We start from the raw sequence: 23,710 nt of genomic DNA on the forward strand, positions 1-23,710 counted from the left end.
CCGATTTTTATGATAAACCCAATTTCAAAAATAGTTTTCTTTACCAAAAAACATGTTTTTGCCTTGGATCATTAGATCTGAGTTAAACCCACGATTAGAAGGGTTTGATCATGATCTAAACTCATGAAAAAGCATCAAAATTCATGTCGAGAACTCTGTTCTTGTAAGAAAAGCATAGAAACCCTACCTTTTGTTGAAAAAAATGTATTTCTTGATGGATGAACCACCCTTTTTGCTCGATCCACCGATCAGCTCCTCCTTCTAGCAATGTGAGGACCTTAAATATCCTCACCACACCCCTTGAGGTCTGGATCTTGCACTCAAGGACCAAAAGAAACTCTAAAAAGAAGAGAGTAGGGAAGGGAAAAGAGAGGAGAGAGAGAGAGAGAGTTTTTGGGGGAGAGAGAAGCTCTCCTTTTTTTTTCCAGCCCAAATGAGGCGGGCATGGGATATGAGAGGGTTTTATAACCCTCTTAAGCTAGCTTATGGGCTGGAATTAATTCCAGCCATTGATCTCTTTAATGAAACTCCATTTGGAGCCCTTGATCTCCTCCTTGATTTTCAAGTTTTAAATAAACTTAAAATTCACTAGACTTTTAAATTTCAAAATAAATTTAAAGTAAGATGCCACATAGGATGGGACGGCCCACCTATTGGCTCCTACTAAACTAATAAAATGGGTTTAATTTATAACAAAAATCTAATTAACAAAAACATAGAATTCCAACAAAAATCGTTTTTGTTTTATACAACCACAAATCATATAAAATGTAAAGACATTAATTATCCACTAATTACAACTTATTAAGCATATTAATATGTATATGTTTATAACCTATTTTTGTTAATTCATATTATTTAATTATCTTTACTTAAAGAAAATTCAACATTTTTTTTTTAAGAGAGACATTTTCAATTAGCCATCACTTAGGATTTTCTCAATTATTCAAACTGTATAGGGTTTATATTTACTACAATTCAACCTTATTAAACCCCCTAAGCCTTACAAATATACTCGAGCATTAATTTTTAAAGAAATTAGGGTTCTATATTGGCACCAAATTCTAGACATTTCACAATGCTATAGAAAAGAACTTAGAAAATTTTGGATATTACAGTTCCAGCTGATAATCAACACAAAAGAAAGGGCCAAGCAATTTGTAGCGTTTGCTGCGAGCATAGGTGTATCGAGGAACGATCTCTCTTCGATCGAAGAAGTCCCAAACAATCTTCTCCTGATGCAGTTTCTCGATCAAAGCTCAGCACTGAATGGCTGTCTTCGGCTGCTTATTGTTGAATTTGAAGAAGCTGGCCTTCAAGGGAATATGTCAGAGGAACCACGACTGCAGGGCATAAGTGCATCCTTCTACCAGGACAGTCTCTCCAAGAGCAAATCGAGCCAAGCCTCGGTAAAGAAAAGCCAAGGCTTCCATAGAAACTAAAAGCTGACGGGTCTGCTTGCTTCCCCATCTTTGAAAGAGCTGAGCAACTCTGATATTTATGAAATTCTGACCATCTTGGAAGAAAGCTAATCCTATTGTGCATAGGATCATGGCATGCTGAATTCTGTCTTTTGCTGCTCGAGACAGAGTGTCAACCTCTTCGTAAGCTCCGTACTTGCGATAGAGTCTGAACAGGTCGATGAATTGATTCCCATTGATCTCAGTAAGAGGCCAGGATCTGCTTCCTGTTGCTCTGGCCAAGGCTTCTCGAACATCCACCTCTTTGATGTTGATCAAAAACTGTTGCTCGACAGGATCATCTGGCTGGTCAGCTGGTTCGGGCAAACCCATAATATCATTGAACTCGTCCATCAGTAGAGTCATCTCTCCCCAAGGAATCCAGAATGTGCAGGTACGTGGATTCCACCGTTCTGCCATAGCCTGAATCAAAGCTCCATTGATGGTTCGCTTGCCTACTGTTGATGCCATCTCCAACCTACAGTCATCCAAGTGGTCTGGGAACATACGTGAGAAGGTGGCGAACCAAGAATAATACCACTGAGGGAAGAAAGGACGAGACTGGATGACCCGTTGATCCGGGGATCCGTCCTGAATCTGATAGAAGACATGATCTCGGGGAAAGACAACATCGAGGGAATCAGAGTACATTTAAATGATACTGGGGCAAAGAAAAATAAGGAGGAAAATTAGATAGAATATAGAAGTTACGGATAGACTCTCAAAGATACAAACCTAGAAATTTTGAAAAATTGAGGAAATTTTAAAGAATTTTCTAGGGTTTTGAAGAAAATCTGATCTAAAAGGAGAAAAGAAATGTAGGTAAAGAAAAATACATACCTAGGGTTTTTGAAAATAAAGGGAAATTTTGAATAATACACCCTGGGGTTTTGAAAAAGGTTTGATACCTATATATGAGAGAATAAGAGAAATATCACACAACCCAAGCTGCACAAACAAGGATGCGCACACAGCACTCCCTAAAGGCTGACTCTAAATGCAATATTTGAAATGGCTTGTAGGACCTTAATCCTAACTCTAAGCTTCAGATCATCTGATTTCAATCAAGATATGCCGATATACCCAAGCCGAAGCTCGAAGTACATGGCATAGAAATATTTCTCTGGTTCTAAGGTAATGGCTTCCCAACATCCTTGAGCACCTACCGATATACCTCAGACTATGGCCCTTAGGTACGTGGTAGGGGGGCACGAACCCAAATAAGTGGTCCAGTTGTGAGGCTCTCTCCCGAACTATGGTTCAGTGAGACAGCCCAGCAACGTGAAGACCGGGACAATATAGGTAGGGAGGTTTTCAAAATATGCTCAACATGCAAGAAATCAGATAGCTCTAATGCAAGTCCTAAAGAGATAAATTAAAATGAAGAGGGGCATACACTTGCATACATTGTTTGCATTCAATCCCTTAAAATGAGGAGAGTTGTATTTTAGCCCTAGATCTAATGTGAACATGAAATAATCTCCTCAATATGGTCCTACCAAACCATACTTAGATCCTATATGCAATGATGTCAGCTTTAGGATAGAGTCTAGGCTCCTAAGATTTGCATGGAAATGTAGCTGACATTTATAGAATAAAGACTTAGATACGATTAAAGCAAAGCAAATGTATCAAATTCGACCAAACGGAGACGTGTCCCATCACGATCGTCAAATCTGTGATCATCGCAAAATTTTCCTCTCGTAATATTCTCTCTCTTCCTTCTCTTTTCCTTTCCAATCCCTATTTCCTCCTTTTTGAAGGGAGAAAATAAAAGACAGAAAAGAAGAGAGAAGAGAAAAGAAGAGAAAGAGGAACTCTTTTGCAGGGTCTCACTTAACCTTAATTTTAAAAAATATTTAAGAAAATAACTCGCCTCCGTTTTGAAATATTTGCGGGAAAACTGGGAGACGGGATTCGCTCGTCGGTACGAGGTTCGGTCGTTTCTAGCACCTTTACCAGGGGTAATCGAACCAAGGGTCGAATTCATGCCTTTTTGCTTTGCTAAAAGATTATCTAAGAATTTATCCTAAGTCTAAATGTGCAAAAAATCATGTTTGTGTGAATGCAAAGATGTATGCTCTTTTTTAAAATGATTTGAAATTTTCCAAGTGTTTCTGAGATGAATCTGATGATAGAGTGAAGAAATGGTTTTTAACTCAGAACTTAAGATTTAAAGTTCTAAGCTTTTGGAATAATCAGAGTTTGGAAAAATAATCTAGACTTTTGAAAGGAAGGATCTTGAAATTGAGATAAAAGGAGGAGAAAGGAAACTTCAAAGTCATAAATGGACTTTGAATCAGAATATAGATGAAATGGAATTGAATTCTAACTTTTGAAGTTTGAAATCAGAATGAAATGTGGGAAATCTAAATAGAATTGAGAAATAGAATTGATTTGAAAGTTGAAATTCAAGATAGAATTTGAATCCAAAGTTTGGATTCTAAATAGAGTTCAAAATTGAATTCTGGATTTAAAATCCGAAATGGGAATTGGATTTGAAATCTGGGATGAAATGGAATTGGTTTTAAGAATTGGAATTGAGAATAGAAGTTGATTTGAAATCTGGAATTCAAGATGGAATTTGAATCCAAAGTTTGGATTCTAAATAGAGTTGAGATTCAAAATTGAATTCTGGATTTAGAATCTGAAATGGGAATTGGATCTGAACTCTGGGACCCAAGATGAAATTGGATTCTGAATTTTAAATGGATTTGGATCTAAGATTTGGAATCCAAGATGGAATTTTGATTTGAAGTCTGAGATCCAAAGTAGAATTGGGTTCGAAATTTTAAATGAAATTGGATCCAAGATTTAGAATCGAAGATGGAATTTGGATCTGAAGTCTGAGATCCAAAATAGAGTTGGACTCTGGACCTTAAGATGGATTTTGGATCTGAAGTCTGAGATCCAAAGTGAAGTTGGATTCTGGATCCTAAAATGGAATTGGATCTGAAGTCTGAGATCCAAAGTGAGGTTGGATTTTGGATCCTAAAATGGAATTGGATCCTAAGTCTGAGATCCAAAGTTGAATTGGGTTCTGGATCCTAAAATAGATTTGGATCTGAAGTTCGAGATCCAAAGTAGAGATTGTACTTGGAAATCTGAATCCAAGTTGGGATTAGGATCTAACTTTGGATTTGGGATTTTGAAAGCCCAAATGGGGCTTTTGAAGATGGATCTGGGTTTTGGAAACCCAAATTGAATTTAAAATTTAAGAAGAGTCAAGTTTTGAGATTCGAAATCAATCTCAAACTTTGATTTTGATTTTTGAAGATGAACTTGATTTCGAATGTGAAATCATAAGATAACTCAGAAGTTTCAAAGTTAAATTGAACTTTGAAAATGAAATTTAATTGAATTTGAATTTTGAATTCGGATTTTGAAAATAAATTTGGATTTTCAAAGTTGATTTGAGAATTTAAATTTCGAATATACAAATCAATTTCAAAGTCAAGTTGGACTTTGAATTTGAAGCTTGAATTTTGGAATTTAGAAAATGAATCAAATTGAATTAATCTTTGAATTTGATTTCAAAGTCAAAATTTGGACTTTGAAAATGAGATAGAATTGATAAATTGAAATAGAAATTGAAGAAGAGATATTCACAATCACTTGGATTTTGAAAAAGGAATTTTTGAAAATATGATGCAATTCTACCCTAAATGATGAATGAATTTAAAGAATTTTGAAATTAGATTTGAAAATCATATTCCATTCTTTAAATGAATTTAAATAAGATTAATGATATAATACACTCCTGACTATGGTCATTGAATGTATTATATAATAATCATATCTAAATTCAAATGAAGAATAAAATACCTTTTGGTGCTGTTATAGGATTTAAAATGAAATTAACTCTCAATATACCCTGACTATGGCCATTGGTATATATATATTGAATTAATTTTAGATTAAATTGTCATAAAAGAGAAAAATATTTAAAGAAAATATGATGATTTTTGAAAAAGGATCCAGTGTTATTTTATAAAAGATAAAAATACTAAGTCTTGTTTACGTCCTGACTATGGCCATTGATGTAAATCATCAACTTAGGATTAATTACCTCTTACGAAATGGTGCACGTGTCATTCGTGTTTCACAATTGTGAGATTTTGAGAAATAAAGGCAAAAGCATGAAAATAAACAACTCATGATATTACTATGCTCATTCATTCTACCTAAGAACTGGAAATATAAATTCTCATTAAGGCCTACATATTACAACACATGAAATTACAAATACAACTCTCCGAGTGATGTCATTCTTTACATATTCCCTGCAAAACAACTGGATTAATATGATAATAGAAGAAAAATGGCATATATCACATGGATATCTAAAAATATTCATATGCCAAGATATGAATGATAGGAAGATGGAAGATGACACATATATACTTATATACACATCTATGTATATATGCATATATGTATATACGTATATATATATATATATATATATATATATATATATATATATATATATATATATATATATATATATATATGTATATATATATATATGTATGTATGTATATAGGTGTTCATATATATATACATATATATGTGATATATACAAGTTGTGGTTCGAGATGAATGCAAGTATTGTAATGAAAGGACTATGCAGATAAATGGTAGCACACAGCCGCTGAGAGGTGTGCATATGCTGGAAAAGGTGATGACAGGGGATGGGGGCAGCTATTGTTCCAGCTGTGTATGCCTATAATATATATGTTGTGGCAAGTAATGAAAGAAAAAGGAAGAGATGAATGCAGTGATGTGCAAGTGGTGAAAAGAGTGTAATGGAGGTGGTGATGGGCTATAGTGTTGTGGCAGCATCCAGCACTACCACAAATGGTCACCGAGGGGACATACTATTCTCAAAATGAATATACAGCAGTGCTTTAAGCACTGAGCATGACCGTAAGGGTATGAAAAAGGGACTAACTGCGGATGTCTGGACAGAGCAAAACAGGGAGTTCCTGAGCCATAAGGTATAGCTGATGAGGTGTCCAAAATGATGGTTATGTAGGCTGGTGCACAGATGCATTACAACAGGGAACGTGAGTATGAGAGATGGGACAGAGGAGGCTGATGTGGTGGCTGCAGGTAGCAGTGCTGATAAAGCACTGTGAGTTGCTGAGAAGATGTTGTATGCAGCATAATATGGGTGGATGACTAACATAGATGTTGAACATGAGATATGGAGGCAGTGAATGTGCATGATGGAGTGTTGGAAATAAAGACAAGGGATGAATGTAATGAATATGGGGTAGGTTGTTGTGCAGGGTAATAGGTAGTGTAAATGTGGGCTGGAAGTGAAGGTGAAGACATTGATGGCAGCAAATGGTGAGGAAAATGGTAAGTGTGTAGTAGTTAAGTGTGGGGGTGCCTTGAAACTAGAGATGGATGCTGTATGTGAAAATGAGAAATGTTGATCTGCTGTAGGGGGGGGTGCAGTAGGTATTAACAGATGCAGTGAACATACATAAATTGCCAATCAATGAAAGAACGAACTCATACAAAAGATAAAACTCACACAAAAGAGATAGTAATTAATCAGCTATATCGTCACATGTGCTCTGGATACAGGCTTTTGTCGGCAAAACTTGATAGAATTTTCGACATACTAATCGAAAGCATATCCAACGCCTTAGCTCCTCACAAGTCCATAAAGATGGTGACTACCAAAATTTCAGTTTGATATATCCAAGGATTTTAGGCTTCGGTCTCCTGAGATTCTGAAAGATTAATGAGCCAACTATTGAAGGCATACTAACATAGGAACAATACCCCAGTTCTGATATGCTTCTCATGATTTCAGATAAAATGTAGCCAAATGAGAATCGTAGCAAAGAAAAGTTCAGTCTGATACTTGAAACAAACTTTTTTTCCTGAACAGATTATCATGAACTCTCAGGTTCTGAAGTCCAGAAGTTGGACTTTTCCTTCAAGCGCATTGGCACAAGAAGAGCTTGTACGATATTGTTACTTTGTTTCCTTTCCCCCTTTTTTTAGTCATGGCGATGTGACAAATAATACCAAAGGGAACGCTATCAATAGACCAGACTAGATTACCAGAAAACACATCAGATTCTACCATGAAGCAGTAGTAGCCAAAGGACATACTCTTCACTCCATGCTGATCGTCCAAGGCAGCTCCACCCAACAACAAAAAGAATGTTATGACAAACACAATTAAATTCATGTTTGTAGTAACCCTATTGCTAGCACTATGACCTGCAGTGACATGCTAACAGAGACCTTTACTGGTAGACCTGGAGACAGAAGTATGGAAATGTCTTGACGAGTAGTCATCATACACCTGTACCTTAAAAATGTCCATGAGACAACAAAGCAGATTAATGCAATTATACGGTTGGGACCAGATGAAGATGGAACAATCCATGTAAAGCAATTGGCAAATTAATTCAAACAAAAGGGAAAACGGGGAGGAGATACAGGGTATCGTGAGATCATGTAATAGCAAACACCCACTGAAAGATTGACTCCACATCATGATTTGTGCAATAAGGCATATACATGGTGAACCAGCACATAGTGATTCATATGATTAACACTTGATCTCCTTAATATGATTGAAACAGGGAAATAATGTCAGCAAAATCTGTGCAAAAAAATAAAAAATAAAAAAAATAACTGGGCACCATCACATATAATGCTACTAGACCAATTTTCTCTAAATTAGAGCCAAATCCTGAATGCATGGTAAGTAAGCATGGGAGGGAAAAGGAAAATAAAGGGGCAGTTAATTCTCCTTATAGGCCTACGATTGTTCTCAACAGCCACAGGAACAATGAAGCAAATATAGCTCTTCACGTGGTCTGTACAATACACCATTATTCGTATGGCAAAAGGGTTCACATGAACCGATGCCAAATTCTCTAAAACTCACTTACAGGAGCTCTCTATCATGGACTGGGATTTTCCTGAGGCAAGTTACTAGCAAGGAAAAAGAAAACAGAGAGGACAAATCACAGGATGGTGGATGGGTATCAACGGTGTTCCCTCACATAGGCATGAATGGATTTATAAATGATTTTTTTTATAACAAGAAATGAATAATAATAATAAAAAAATCTGAAAAGGATGAATAGTTCTCATTATCTCATCAGTAGAATGACCAAAAAACCCATTAGAAATGCAATACCAAGGCTAATCTTTACCAACATTCAGATTTTATGTGATAAAATGGTAATATAGTGGCAAGCGAAATTCTGCGACTGGTAGTGCTAATGAGGGCACCAGTGAAATAGAATCGCTCAACCATTGATGAGGTATAACAATGGTAAGTGATTCTGATGAAACAATATAACATGGTTAGACTTATTGATGGACTGAAGCAAATGGATGGTATGCCATGGTAAACAACGGTTGAACCTGCTTAAGCAATGCTGCACCCTGGATGAGGGGTATGGGCGATGAAATGCAAGGCGAAAGAAAACATGCGTAGACGAGACCACCTGAGGACTCACACTTAATGAGAAACTAAATTAAAAGGACTCAGAGTAAATACAAAGCAATGGATGAAACAAATTTCAATAGGTCGCAGCATGAACTATGGGGCTGACAAGAAATCATGGTATAAATGAGAGTTTCACGATGGGATTGCCCCAAATCTATCAAACACTGAAACCAAACTTGGAATTCCATGGTGAATCAGGTGTAAGCCTGATTTTGACCATTTTATGTCACAGAGAACCACGAGGTGCTAACGTTCAGTGATTTCTAAATTGATCCAAACACGGGTGCTTGGATGCAAACAAAATTTATCGATGAGATTAATACTGAAGCAAATGATGGTTTAAGAAAATGAGTGTACATGTATACATGATATGGGACACAGTGGAATAAGACGTAAAGAAGAGACTAGAGTGAAACGTGAGATCTGAATAAACAAAAGAAACAGTGAATTGAAAATCAGGGGACAATCACTATAAAAAATAAATAAAGGGGAAGAATGCAAGCCAACTAACGGAGAATATAAAACAATAAATCAAACACCAAAAAGGAATTTCAAACTAGAAATCAGAAACCTGAAACAAGATAGACACATACAAGGATTGGAGAACCATCATTCAACTCATAGTGAAAGTCACAAGGGAATTGATAGAATGAAATTAATAAAATGCCATGTTAAACATCCTCGGCAAACTGAGTGAAACTCAGTAAGACTCCGTTTATGGTATTCAAATCCGACCCCGGCATCCAAACAAACTTGTCGAAGGATGATTTACCGGAGATCAATTAAAAGTAGATGAAAGGAACATTTCCATGCATTTGATCCCTTGGAAATTGCTTGGTCGGTAATCCAGTGATTACCCAACTGAATACCAGGAATCATTATGCTTCAGAGCTAAAGAAGACAGAAAAAAAGAAAAAAAATAGTAATCCCGGACTGAAAAAAATAGAAATTAAGTAAATGTAAAGTAAAACGAAAGACAGAAATCGTAAAGAAAAGAGGAATGGGAGTCCTGAATTAAACGAAAACAGAAATTAAATAAGTGCAAAATAAAATGAAAGACAAATATGTTCAAGGATTTTCTATGTTGGGATGTTGGGATCCCATTAATTTTGCACACGAGAGAGGTCGGTATTGCTACCAGCAAACCGAAGCCCTCTGTGGTGCGTTAATGGGGTAAAACAAATAAAAGGGAAAACTTCAATAGGATTTATGCGAGAAGAAATCAAAAGAAAGGGGGGAATTAATTAAGAAGAAATAAAGAGGAAGGAGAGTGTTGGCCTTACCAGAGGTGCTGAGGAGGGGGCTAATATTCCTTCGATGAAACTGGATAGGAAGCTTGTTCTCTTCACTTATTTACAGGGCCTTCAGAGCAGAAAGGAAGAGTCGATGCCAGCGAAGGGGCGATGCTCGATATCCAGTTGATGAAAAAAATAGATGATTCCGAGAAAACGTCGATGCCCTGAAGAAGATGGGGTGTCTCTTCTTAAAGAGAGCCCGGATGATTCGAGAATGGGAAGTTCGTTGAAGATTGAGGGCGGAGGGGAAAAACTAGTGATCGAAGGGTGGAGAGCGAGCCCGCATGAATCGGCCGTTGTAATTTTTCCTTTTTTCGAAAAAGATGTCCCCTTTTTAGAATTTTTTGTAGAATGGTTCAAGATGAGGTTTTTGGCAAAATAGCTTTAAAAGCTTGAGGATCACTTGTTTTTCTTGTAGTTTTTCCATTTTTTTTATTTTTGTGTCATTTTTCATTTTTTTTTTGTATTTTTGGAATAAAAGTCTAAGACTTTACGAGAAAACAAAGATTAGACACTAATTTTTTGTATTTTTGCAAAATATTTACAAAAGAGGGTTTTCTGAGAATTCAAGGTTGTTCTTTTGAAAATTTCTTCAGAAAGTGAGTTTATATCCGGAATTTGAGGAAATATTCGAGGTTTAAAATCTTGAATCGAGAAATACAGGGTTGTGGATCCAACAGGATACCAGATGAACTACCCGAGCCATTCAAAACTATTTTTTGGTATTTTTGTAATTTTAATTTGGAAATTGGACAACGAGGCTCAGATTTGGGTTTTAATACTGGGTCCAGATCCGGAATCGAGTTGGATATGTCAAGATGGAATTTAATCTAGAATATCTGAAGAATAACTGAAATTTAGCTTTGATCTTCTCAGAAGATGGAGCCAGGGGCAAAAAAGACATTTTTACAAAACTTTGAAAAATTTGGGGTGTTCACAAAATAACATTTGCATTCTCTAGGGTTTGAAATTGAACTTAACCAATCATCCCGTCTAATGGGAATAACATTGGTTTTCCCAAGGTGAATTGTCGCTCTTGCAGGGAAGGTGTAATTGTGACACAACAGGTCATTACACGAGGTTCAACACACTTATGTGTTTATAGCAAAATCTAGGATATTTTGTCTTATCGGAATAACATTAGCTATTTCCACGGTATGGGTGCCGCACCTACGGACCCGAAACAAAGAGATTTAAGCACACTTGTAATTTCAAATAACGAAGTCTCTAAGCTTGTGAATTTACAATAATGACCAAAGCATACCATTCTGGTCTGTCGAATGTAGCCTAAAGCATAAGGGTTTTCCTTATCACGATACATACGTGTCGAAGGCGATTATGAAGTAACCCATCTAATGGGGATTACATTAGCATTACCACGGTTCGGAATGTCGCGCCCGCGGACCCGAAACAAACCGTTTGCCAAACCGAAAGTGGAACAACTCTATGGAATTCTATATTTACCTCGGAGCGTAACAGCATCTGGAGAATAATACTTGGACGGGACACCCGAGTGTCGCATGCCATTCGGCTATGCCGAAGCAATCATCATGTGGTTGAATATATAGGGGTGTACATATCCATACCTAGGTATATATGTATATATATATATATATCATGTATCCAAGTAAACTCAATAAGGCACGACTTTATATATATAAATATGTACATGTACATATGTACACTCGCACTTAAATATATATATAAACGCCCATATACATATATTTAAGATTCGATGAAAACCCAAGGATGTGTACTAATGCCACAAACCTAACCGAAGTGTGAGGACGGTGCGGGGCAATACTAGGGCTAACTTGAACCTAACAAGATTCGGCTTGAAGATTGGTGCGAGTTGGTTGTTGTTAAAACGTGTTGACAATCATAATAGTGGCGTAAACAAGGCTGCAAGTGTGCCAACATGAGGATCCGCACACTTGCTGCCAAAACTCCAATTAAAGCGATGGTCTGGTCCTACGGACCAGACTGCCGCGCTGCTAACCGAATCTGGTCCGTCTTGTGGATCGGACCAGACCATTAACAGGGGTTCGGTTGGGACGGGTCCAAGCCCCGACAAGGGTCAACCGCTTGTCCAATGAAAAGGTGCACCAAATGCGGGTCAAAGTATCTGGTCCCTAGGACCAAACAACAACTAAAACAAATTAGGGTCTGAACCTTTTCAGTTCAGACCCGAACCTAAGGTGGTTCAGCCGAAAGAGAGGTCTCGGGGGTGGTGTCTATCATTAGCTGGCTGGCACCCGGCTCCAACTAGGTAAAGCCGCGGCTAGCACTAAGTGCTAGCTGGGCTACCAAGGGGTCCAGGTCTGAACCGTGGTTCGGACCTGCACCTACTAAATGTCAATCGGAATGCTAAAGGTGCATAGTGATCATGCATATATTTCAGGGTTAATTAACATTAAAATATGCATGATTTTATGAAAAAATGTTTTAAAAACCCAAGTTTATGCTAGTTTTCGTTAAATGAGCTAAAATAATTTCAAAATAGAAAATATATGAAAAATAGCTTTATTTGTATATTTTTAAGCATATTTTTAATGTTTGTTATTTACGTAGTAGTTTTAGCTTTTAATAATAATAATAATAATAATAATAATAATAATAATAATAATTAGAATTAGGTTAGAATAAACTAATTTCGTTTTGAGGTTTTTAGCAAATAAAAGTTCTTTAAACAGTTTTTTAGATTTTTGAAATTTTTTAACAAACCGGTTTACACGGTTTGTGCCTTTTGAAAAATTGAAAAAAAAGAAGTAACAAACCGGTTCAAACCGGTTTGCTTTCTTTTAAAAACCAAAAAAAATGAAAAAATCAAGAGTCTCCCTCATTTGCGCCAGAGCCAATTCCTCTTTCCCCTCTTTTTCCTCTCTTCCCTCTCTTCTCTACCATCGTCGGCCATTTCTTGTCCTTCCTTCCCCTTCTCCCTCTTTCTCTGTTCAATCTCCAGCCGGTGGTGGTGGAAATCCCTCAGTCCGACGACGGTCTGGGCGGTGGAGATCGCTTCTCTAATCCCTCCTATTTACAGTAAGATCTGCAATTTTTCACCTTCATCATCTTCGTTATCTTATCATTTCTGTAGATAATTGAGATTAGTTAGTTTTAAAAAGAAAAAAACAAAAGAAAAGATGTAAATCGGATATTGATTTTTGCATTTGTTCTTTGTTTCTTCTATTGTCCTGTTTGTTTTTCACGCATAGTTTTAATTTCCTGTTCTTAGTTGTTTTTATTTTTGCAATTTCGTTTTGAGTTCACGGTAAGCATTTTTTGTTTTGATTGTTCACGTTGATTCAATTTCCATTTTGAATGTAGATTGTAGCATTGTTCTTTGATTTCTTATCGTAGATTCAACATATGCATCAAGTTCTTCATTGCATAATCTGCTCAGATTTGTTGTGGCCTATCTGTTGATTTCGTTCCTCTGTGAAATCGGGTGAACTAAGCATCATTCCAATCAGTAAACTACAATCTATGAATCCACTGTGAAATAATAGCTAACGGTTGTGAGTTTTCATTTGTGCTTCATCCAAACCATTCATCAACATCTCATTTTCACGGTAAGTCAAATTAACTATTACAGAATCTTGTTTTCACAACAATCGAGTTTACTGTAGCAGAGTCTTTTTGAATGCACAGTTATTCAATAGCATTTTTTTAATTAGTAAATTTGTGTTTTGATCATCATCATAATCTTTTGTTATCGTTTGATTTTCTAATTAGATTCCTGTTTTCTTTTTATTTCTTGAAGTTTAAGTGATTTCCTATTTTTCCTGTTTGTATTTCAATCTTGTTTCTCTGTTTTGTTCATTTCCAGAGTTTTTTTTTTTTTTCAGTTGCTGATTTAATTTCCTGTAATTTTTTGTTTGATTCATTGTTTCCCTGTTTTTCACCTTCTGAATTCATGTTTTTATTTTGTTAAGTTTCATGTCTTGTGTTACATGTATTTTCTGTTTTTAATGCATTAAATTTTCTGTTTTCTTTAATTCTTTGAGTTAATGTTGTTTTTCAAATTACTGAATTCTTGTTCTTTTAATACAGTCAATTCATGTTTCCTTCATTGATTTCCTGTTTTGTTTTCGTAGTTAGTTTACTATCCTGTTAGTTAATTGAGTTAGTTGTTAGTTAAGCAAGATAATTAGCATTTGTACTTAGTTGTAATTAGTAATTAGTAATTAGTAATTAGTTAGTTACTTCTATCTCTGGTACTGCTCGTGTTCTTTTGATTTGTGCAGGATAGCACAGGAGTGGAGCGAAAGCGATTACGTGACACGAAATGGTGCAAGAGTAGAAGCTTCTTTTTACTTTTTAGTTTAGAATTAGGAATTTGATTCTGGGTTTGTAAATATTGCTTTTTATGCCCTCTGCGAAGGGTATTCATTTGTTGTAATAGTTAGTTGTTTTTACTTTTCTCGTACATTTTATATTTCGGCAATAAAGAATAGTTTAGATTTGTGTGCTTGAATACGAAATATTTTCGTTCCCTAAGTTTGACCCGGTCTCATCCACTAGTGAGAACCGATATTTATTATTTGATGTCTAGTTTTCACATGTTTTACATATAAAAATCTTTTCAAAATTACAACGATTTAAAACAAGACATCACACAGCACCAAAGGTGCGCACCCAGCTCCAGCCAAGGAGGTAACAGCTGGGCTATGCTCACGCTAACAGCCGGTCCAGACCAGGCTATGGTGCTGGTCTGAACCCAGGGTTCAGACCGACACCTAGCCAAGTCGAAAACCCAACCAAAATAAGAAAAAGAAGAACAAAGGTGAAATTGGATGGCCTAGGCACAAAAAGGTAAAGAGCAAATACATATTTAAGTTACGTAGGCTGGGCGCCTAAGTGCTACGCGCGTGCACAGGTCATCCAAACAGAGCCCAGCTCTAACGCTTGGTAAGCATGCTGGCTGAAGGGTCTGGTCCACTGGACTAGACCTTGGGCCACTCCCAACTCACGATCAGAAGTCCAAAGGGGTCGAACAGCCAACCCCAAAAGGGTCTGGCCTCAAACAACTGGGCTTACCTGGTCGATTAGACCATGCGGTGCCCTGGTGCGCCAAATGAATGGACTCAAACCAAAAACCAACAAGGGTCGAAATAAAAAAATATTTATGAAACAGGCATCACCTTATTGCTGGAATTGCCTAGGGGTTCCACGCCCAAGCAGGGCTGGTCACGACGTGACCCAAGCTCAAAGTCTTGGCTGCAACCCCAGTCCCAATGTGTTGGGACTGGGTTGAGCCCAACACCACAAGAGGAAAGCACAAAGGGAAAAAAATGCTAATGGCTGGAACACACCAGTCGGCGTTCCAGCACCTCAAGAGACCACCAAACAGACTGGGTGTAGGTTGGACAAGCCCAGCTCAGTCCAGCACACACTTAAAATGAGAATGCCATGAACCTACCAGAAAAAAATAAAACATGGCAACACTATCATTGTAAAACAAGCAACTAACATGCATAGGAGAAAATGAAACACAAGCAAAGATATCAATGTAGAAATCGAAAGGAAACAAATTGCAAATGCATGCAGCACAATGCTAATGTAAAACTTATGAAGATTCAAGATTTAGAACTACATTTCTAGCTAATCCGCCATTTGGGATTGCATGCATTGATGCAAAGCACTATTGGCTTCATGTCAAACCGAAACTATGGATGTACAAGGTGAGTCTTCACCTTGGTTACTTGAAGAAGATGGAAGATGTTGAAGTGTTGCAGCTACTCCATGCCAAGGAGAAGCCCACAGCTGGAGTGAGGAAACTAGAGAGAAGAGAGGAGGTTTGGAGAGAGAAGAGAGAAAGAAGAAGTGGAGTTCTTGCAAAAGTCGTCCAACAAGAGGGCCCCTTTTTTTTTAAAGTTTTTATAGAGGTTGTCTTAGGGTTGGACTGTTGGGATTAATCCCTCCAAGATGGAGGGCTGGGGAGCTCCACGCCTTCCAACCACCAATGCATGTTGATCTTTCAAAAAGTTTTATAAAACTTTCAAAAATGCCATTTAGAAAAGCCTTTAAAACTTTGAAATTTTACAAGGGGGCGCCCTTGGCTGCCACCCAACGTGTCCAATGGGTTTTGAGAATTTGAATTTTTTTAAAAACCTTTCAAATTTGCCATGGGGCACCAGCCCCATGGCTCCCTTTTAGAATTGACGCCCCTCATGATGGAGCCTAGGCTTTATCATGAGGGTTTTAGAAAAGATGCATGGCCAATGAAGGCCTTCTTTAAAACCCATGCAAAAATTATTTCAAAAATGCCATCCAGCTGGTCAAGCCTTGACCATCTGGTCAACCAAGGACATGGACGTCCACTATAGGGTCGTCCAACAGGTTTGGGTCTCCTAGTCGACCCGGATCCAAATCCAAAAACCGCATATTGTGTTAATGATAAAATAATGCATATTTAATACATAAAAATACTGACTTAATTCCAAAAAAATATTCAATTCTCTAAATAACCTTAATTAACGTAGAATGGTCAATGCCTCTAAAGGAAATTACCTCTCGTTTGCTAGAATTAAGCGTTTTAAGATTCGGGTCCAATATTAGATCAAAACTCGTAATTCACATGCACTGACGAGGTTTCTTCGTTGTTCGGATCTCAAATTTGGGGTGAAACATCACAACCCTATTCCAAACTTACCCTAGAAGTTTCAGAAGTTAACTCGTTCTAGATTTCCTGAAATTGCTCTTTTACATAAAAATACGCGATTTTACCCGATTCTCAAAATAAGCAAATCCTCAGAAATTGTCAAAACATAAAAATTCATCGATTTCAACATAATTACGCATTATACATCAAAATTAAGATCGTGGATCTTACAGCTGCTATGAGGTTACAACAGTTCATGAGCTGCTGTGAGTGCTTATGATATGAAGATCCAACAACTCACGAGCTGATGTTGTGAGTGCTTATGATAATAGTCCATGAATGCAAAAGGTCGCAGCAGTTCATTGAACTGCTGTGAAAAGAAAGAAGCCACAGCGGGCGATAAGAGTTTGTCTAACTTTCAGGAAACACGTTACTTAAGTGTTGAAAGAAAAATCATAGGTACTATTGTTGAGTACTTTAATGCACTTAAAAGAGACGTTTTCTCTTTAGTATCCTTGCATCGTCTTAGGCATTGGAAGATGTGGCATATGTAAGGGAGAACAAGCACTAGAGGAATTGCAACAGAGTGACTACCACAAATAAAATCAGCTTTAAAACCATGCAATTGTTGCAACCTGTCGATGGATCATTCGACACACTGAATGCTCTAGATCTGACAATACCTTCGCCATGGAGATTAAAATATCAGCAAAAAAAGAAAAAAATCTGCAAATGTTATTTCCTATAATACAGCAGTATCCGCCATAGTGTCTTCAATAAATAACACTGAGAAGATATATGAAAAAAAAAATATCAAATGGAAATATGAGAACCATAAGAAGGGCTGCATATAGGAGTACTGGTTATGATGCAGCCAAGGATACTTCTCCATGAGAGTACAAGTAAAGGTATGCAGTCATGCTTGTTGGAACAAAGATTGTCATCCATGTTGCACACTTCCATATTTCTTTGTGAGTGAGATGAATATGATCATTTTTTTTTTTTTTGCATAATTCAAAAGTGACTGAGAAAAGACCCATAAATTTACTCCCCAAAGCCAAACGATCATAGTCATAAGAAGAAGAGGGTTATAATACAAGAAGGCCTCATACAAGAAAAGATCACGTAAATCTGCGCTCATCCTCATCACTGACACCAATCTTGCAGCAAACAAAGCCCCATGAGAAAAACAAAGAAAAGAACACTTTAAATCTCCAAAAGAAAATTGGAGATGGCAATATTGTAGTACCATGCTTCAGAGAATCTCCTGACCTTATTTCAATTGTTTCAATAAAACAAAACTTTCATCAGATTCAAAGCCTGGTTCACCAGAACCAAGCTCGGGCATAGCAGGCTTGTCACCAAAGCAACTCTGGAGAGGACTAATTGCAGGTGTTGTTATGTTAGCTCCAAACATAGGCGGAGATGCCATTGCTAATGGCCTTGTCACTACAATTTATTTTGATCCCTCCCAGGATCTTTAAAGTTGTTGTGCTTTTCTTCATCCTCCTCTCAACCTTCTCCACCTTCGATCTAAGAAAGCTACCATAATGAATATTCTGATGTTCGAGAACAAAAACCACCAATGCGTGAAATTAATCTATACACATCATGCCAGATTCTCAACAAATCGATAGTTTACCGTAACCATCATCATATTATGCTAAGGTGGGCATGAATCACAATGAGAGAGAGAGAGGGCGCATGAGCAATGAAAATATTGATAAAAGCATAGTGCTGAAAAGGAGAAACAGATGAGGAGATCTGATTATAAGTCAGTAGAGCAATGTATTTCACAGTATAACAAAGGAATATTGCCCAGCAAACGCAAAAATCTGGAAAGGCTAATGCTCAGTAGTTTATGGATTGAATCCAACTCAATACAGAAATCAGGTTCGTTGCAATTGAGATCACTATACTAAGTTTGATGCAATCGGTAGCTGGGTTAAATTTGATGTATCAAAACAAATTATAGAACATTAACGCCATTGTTATGCTGAAACATGAAATGGATACAGTTAAGGTGAAGATGCTTGGAAATGAAAACTAACATGAAAACTAAAATGAGTATAGCAAATGAAATGTATAGATGATGGAAGCAAGATGAAGGAGGCGCCTAAATAATAGCAGATACTAATGTCAAAATGTGCAGATACAGAGCTGCTAAAAGAATTAAAATGATCCGTTAAATGACATGCAGATGAATGAATGAACAAAATATTGAGTGAGCAAGATAGAAATGCTAAGCTATGAGGTGTCAGGAAAGAAACTATGCAGAAAAATAATCCAAAGCAAAATGAGAAGCAAGATGGATAATACACTAAAACCTCCATGGGTGCAGTGAACAACGATTGTGATGAATAACAAATGAAATAAGATGGATGAGATGCCGATGAACTAAAGAGATGAACGAGGATGACTCATTTGTTAGATCTGATATAGTAATTATGTAAAAAAAAATGTTGCATACAAAATCTGATAAATGCGCAACACACAGAGACGTATGGGTGGATAAAATGCATAACACTAAAGCAAAAATTAGGATCAACGAAAAGAGAATTACCGAACTATATATAAAAAAAATACGATGAATCATAAAAGAAAAAGTAAAGGAGATGATGATCAATGACGATCCAAACAGATTACAAAAAGAAATAATGAGAAAATAATGACAATGCTGAGTGATGGTATGATGCTACATCTAAATGAAATACAATGGATGAGTTGCCATGTCAGGTGCTGATGTCATGCTGAATATAAATATCATGCGGATGCGAACCGAAAGAGAAGCAACCTGATATTGCAACATGCAGGTCGATGTTGCTATATGCAGATCGACACTGCAAATTATGTTCATGATGAACAATAAAGAACAAAAGCAAAGAAAGATAACTGATGTTGTACAAAATCAAAACAAAGAAGTGTTGTAAATGAAAATTTACAGAAAAACAAAGGAGGGGGAATGGTTACTTACCGTGGCCACTTGCTGCCGATTCACACTCCTTCATCCTTCACCAGGTAAGAAGGAAAGCATAGGAAAAGAAGAAGAGGGGAAGGGAGAAAAAGAAAGGAAGGAGGGAGAAGAGAGATGCGAGAGTGATGAGAGATGGATGATGGATGAGGCAAATGGATCATAAGGTCTCCCCCCTGCGTTGGTTTATAACGGAGGAGACTATTACAAAAGTTTCAAAATGGGTCCTTCATTTTTCTGAAGATTTTCAAAGAGATAGTTTCTTTTACAAAGTTTTCTCAAAAAGAGGGTTTAATTACAAATTTTTTCAAGAAGAGGGTCAAGCCACTTTTCAAAAATTTTCTTTCATGTTTTTGAAAGAAAAATCCTAAAATACGAGAGAAATACGAGGGATTTAAGATATGGAGTCCAGATAAGGTTTTTGAAATTATTTAATTTAAAATCTTGAGGGTTTCACAAAAAAGGAGAATTTTGTGAAATAGCGGAATTGATTTTAAAAATTGGATTTCAAAACGGATCCAGATTTGAGATTTTTAAGAAAATATCAAGTTTGGATCTCGAATTGAGGAAACATGATGAGATTGGATCTGGATAAAATACCTGAGCCAATACAGAGAATTGATTTTTGATTTAAAAAAAAAACAAAAAATCTAGATTCGGAATTTGATTTGGATATCCGAGATTGGGTCAAATATGGCAAATAAAATTGGATTTCAGATTTTCAACAAGGAACTGAATCCGAGAAATGAATAGAGATTGACCTAATTGCTCAGAAGGTGGGGGTCAGGGGAAAAAAAGGAATTTTTGAAATTTTTGAAAAAATTGGGGTGTTCACACCTCATAATGTATAAGAGCTGCTTGAAGGATCTCTGGGTTGATCATGGAGAACTTTTGCATCCTTCTCTGTCTCATGCACCTTGCCACTTTTACCAAGATATGCAGTTTTCCATTGACATCCACTTCTATCAAATATCTTAACATCAAAATACAAATTACCATTATACTTGAACACCAAAACTTCTCCAAATTGCAAGGAATGATGGTTGATATTTTGGAAGTGGTATTTTTAAAACAATAATTTTCAATAAAAGCTTTGGAAAATCGTCAACCAAAAGTAAATAACTGACTTTCCACGAAGTGGTAAGTACGGGTCGAATCCATAGGGAACAGGAATTACTCAAATATTTCTTCAAAAATTTAATTTATTAATCACAACTAGCATTCTACTATTACAAAGCTAATACAATTACAATTAATCACTAAAAGAAAATGGAAAAGCAAATAAATCTTATGTTGCACGCCAAGGGTATTTCTGTCCTTTCACCAATTATCCAATCTTCGCACTTGGACAATAAACCCTGGAAAATGAGCATGCTTTTCAACCTAAAAATACAGGAAAATAAAGAGTTAGTAACTAATTCTAATGAATCAAGCTAGAAATGAAACTAAACCTAATTTTCAAGAAATTAATAAAATAAATCCTAATTACGATAAAATAATCAAATAAAATATCAAACTAATTCTAAAATTAACTAACCTAAGTCTAACAATACTGTATGATGCAGATGAAGCACCTAAAATGCAGAAAATACTGGAAACAGTACGAAAATACCAAAAAGAATGAAATTACCAATATGCCCCTAACTAGTGTAAAATAGACTTCTGATAGTTCTTCGGAAAACTATTGTTTGATAGAGAAAACGAGGTCCGATTTTTCTGAAATTTGTTCTGTTCTATAACTAACAGATTAAAAAATCTGACAGTTTTTAAAAAATTAAAAATTGATATCTGGAACTCCAGATATAAGCGTTTCAAAACTGGGAAAAATCAGGATATCGCAGGTCCCGAAATTTTCAAATCCGAAAAAGCGGTTTTCACAAAACGCTTAAAAATCATACCAAACCAACTCGGATCAAGCTGAAATTTGGTCTAAAGTCAGTTAACACGCCAATAAAGTGAATAAAAAAATAATATTTGGAAAAATCAAAATTTTTGCACATGAAATGACGATAGCGCGACAGGGCAAAAATCGGTTTTGAATTCAATGTACTATTCACTTTATAAATCTATTTTAAACACTAAAGATGCAATCTAACTCTAATGCAACCTAAATGACACTAAATGACAGTGCATATTCGAATGATGAATGCAATGATGCGAAATGTAATAAAAATGGAATAAATTATGCAAATTATGACTAAGGCTAAGCTAACTACCAATGCAAATGTAACTAATATAATCAAAGAGATGCAAACCTAGTTACATAAATTAAAAGCTGCAGTTATTACCAACTAACTACAAATGAAATAATTGAACTACAAAAATCAAACACAATAAGCAATTACACTTTGAACAAACACTTCTACTGTAACACCCCATTTATTTTTAATGAAAATTAAATTTTTTTTTTTTTAAAACATCTAACTAGATAAATGAGGAGCTACTATGAACTTCAATCTTATTCCATCATAACAAAGTTTATTACATCAAGTTCAAATATCCAGAAACATTAAACAGAAAAGTAGTAGTGCCATGATCGCCTGACGATGCCGCCCTCACTCTGATTGTGCATTTATGTCTTCACCTAAAAGCAATAAACCATAAAGGAATCAGACTACCACTGTCTGAGTAAGTGATACAGTCCAAAATACATATGTGCAGTGTCATGTGAACAAGTATGTATGAGTTATGATTTAACCGAAATTTAGTATTTATGTAACCATGCTTTTCTTTTTAAGTCCATCATGTCTAATGTGGTTGCTGAGTGAGAACTTCTATGATTTCGACTTCCCATGTATTGTTCTACTAGACCCCTATCGGTCACATTAGTTATCACCACTTTTATTGGTTTGAATCTTTAGTTCATACTTACCCTGTGGGTATGCACAGGCATTCGACATCGTAGCGGACCGAGATTATACGGGGGTTCATATGACCCGTATAACTAGCCGTACGGATACCCAAAAGGGGCACGATGCTCGACCGAGAGAGATCCCCAATTGGCAAGAACTAGCATTGGATGCACCCATAACTCTTCTGCAGAAGACTCGGACCCACCACCTAGGACTCACTGGTGGTCCTGGTCCCCTAACTCCGAGGACTGGGGACCGGGTGAGACGCCTCGCTCTCACAACACCAGAGTGTCCCACGGAGTTTGTACCAACCACTCTCTCTAAAGTGGACCATGGATCCGGTAACATACACTGTGATACAGTATACCCAGAATCCGGGAATCCAGTAACATACACCGCCGTGGTGTACCCAGAAACCCAAAGAGAAACCAGTAACATATACCCTATTTCGGTATACCCAATTCTCGTAACTTGTCTTCTTGTATTATAATATTTATTATGTATGGCTAACTCGATGAAGTCTTCTTATGCCAGTTAGCACACTGAAATCACACGACTCCCCGGACCTATAATTCTATCTCGAGTTATACCATCCTCAGGTCATGCTCTACGACCCCTTCTGGGTGAACGAGCATTCCCACTCCTTTTTAGTTCTCACAACCATGTGCCTACCACCATGCTTCGCCCACGTGAATAGTTCACATTAAGGACGTGGCCACAACAGCCCTTCTGCATAATACAAAAATGGTTATATACTTATGCGATACTCTGTGGAAAAGAGGGTCCATATATGTATATCTAGATATCTATATACTTATATATATCTATATATTTTCTTTATCTTTTTCTTTTTCTTTTTTTAGCAGTTACTGATTATCTATCATTCTACCTGTCCACTTTATTGAAGCCACTGTAACCGACATGACTCTGCAAACCGTTTGATGTGGTACCACCAAAAGCAGTGGTTTCGGTACTTTGACCCACTACGGTGAATTTGCTAACACACTACGTTGGCCACCGTATAATTCAGTTCTGTTGA

General features: G+C 36.6%; 1 pseudogene; it reads right to left on the reverse strand.

Moving 5' to 3' along the window:
- Nucleotides 1-17,145: 17,145 nt before the first annotated feature.
- On the reverse strand, nucleotides 17,146-18,280 carry LOC149822248 (uncharacterized; annotated as a pseudogene).
- Between the last annotated feature and the right edge of the window lie 5,430 nt (nucleotides 18,281-23,710).

Source organism: Nuphar pumila, chromosome 11 (genome assembly GCF_984573655.1).
Source record: "Nuphar pumila chromosome 11, dmNupPumi1.hap1.1, whole genome shotgun sequence".
Lineage (NCBI taxonomy): Eukaryota > Viridiplantae > Streptophyta > Magnoliopsida > Nymphaeales > Nymphaeaceae > Nuphar > Nuphar pumila.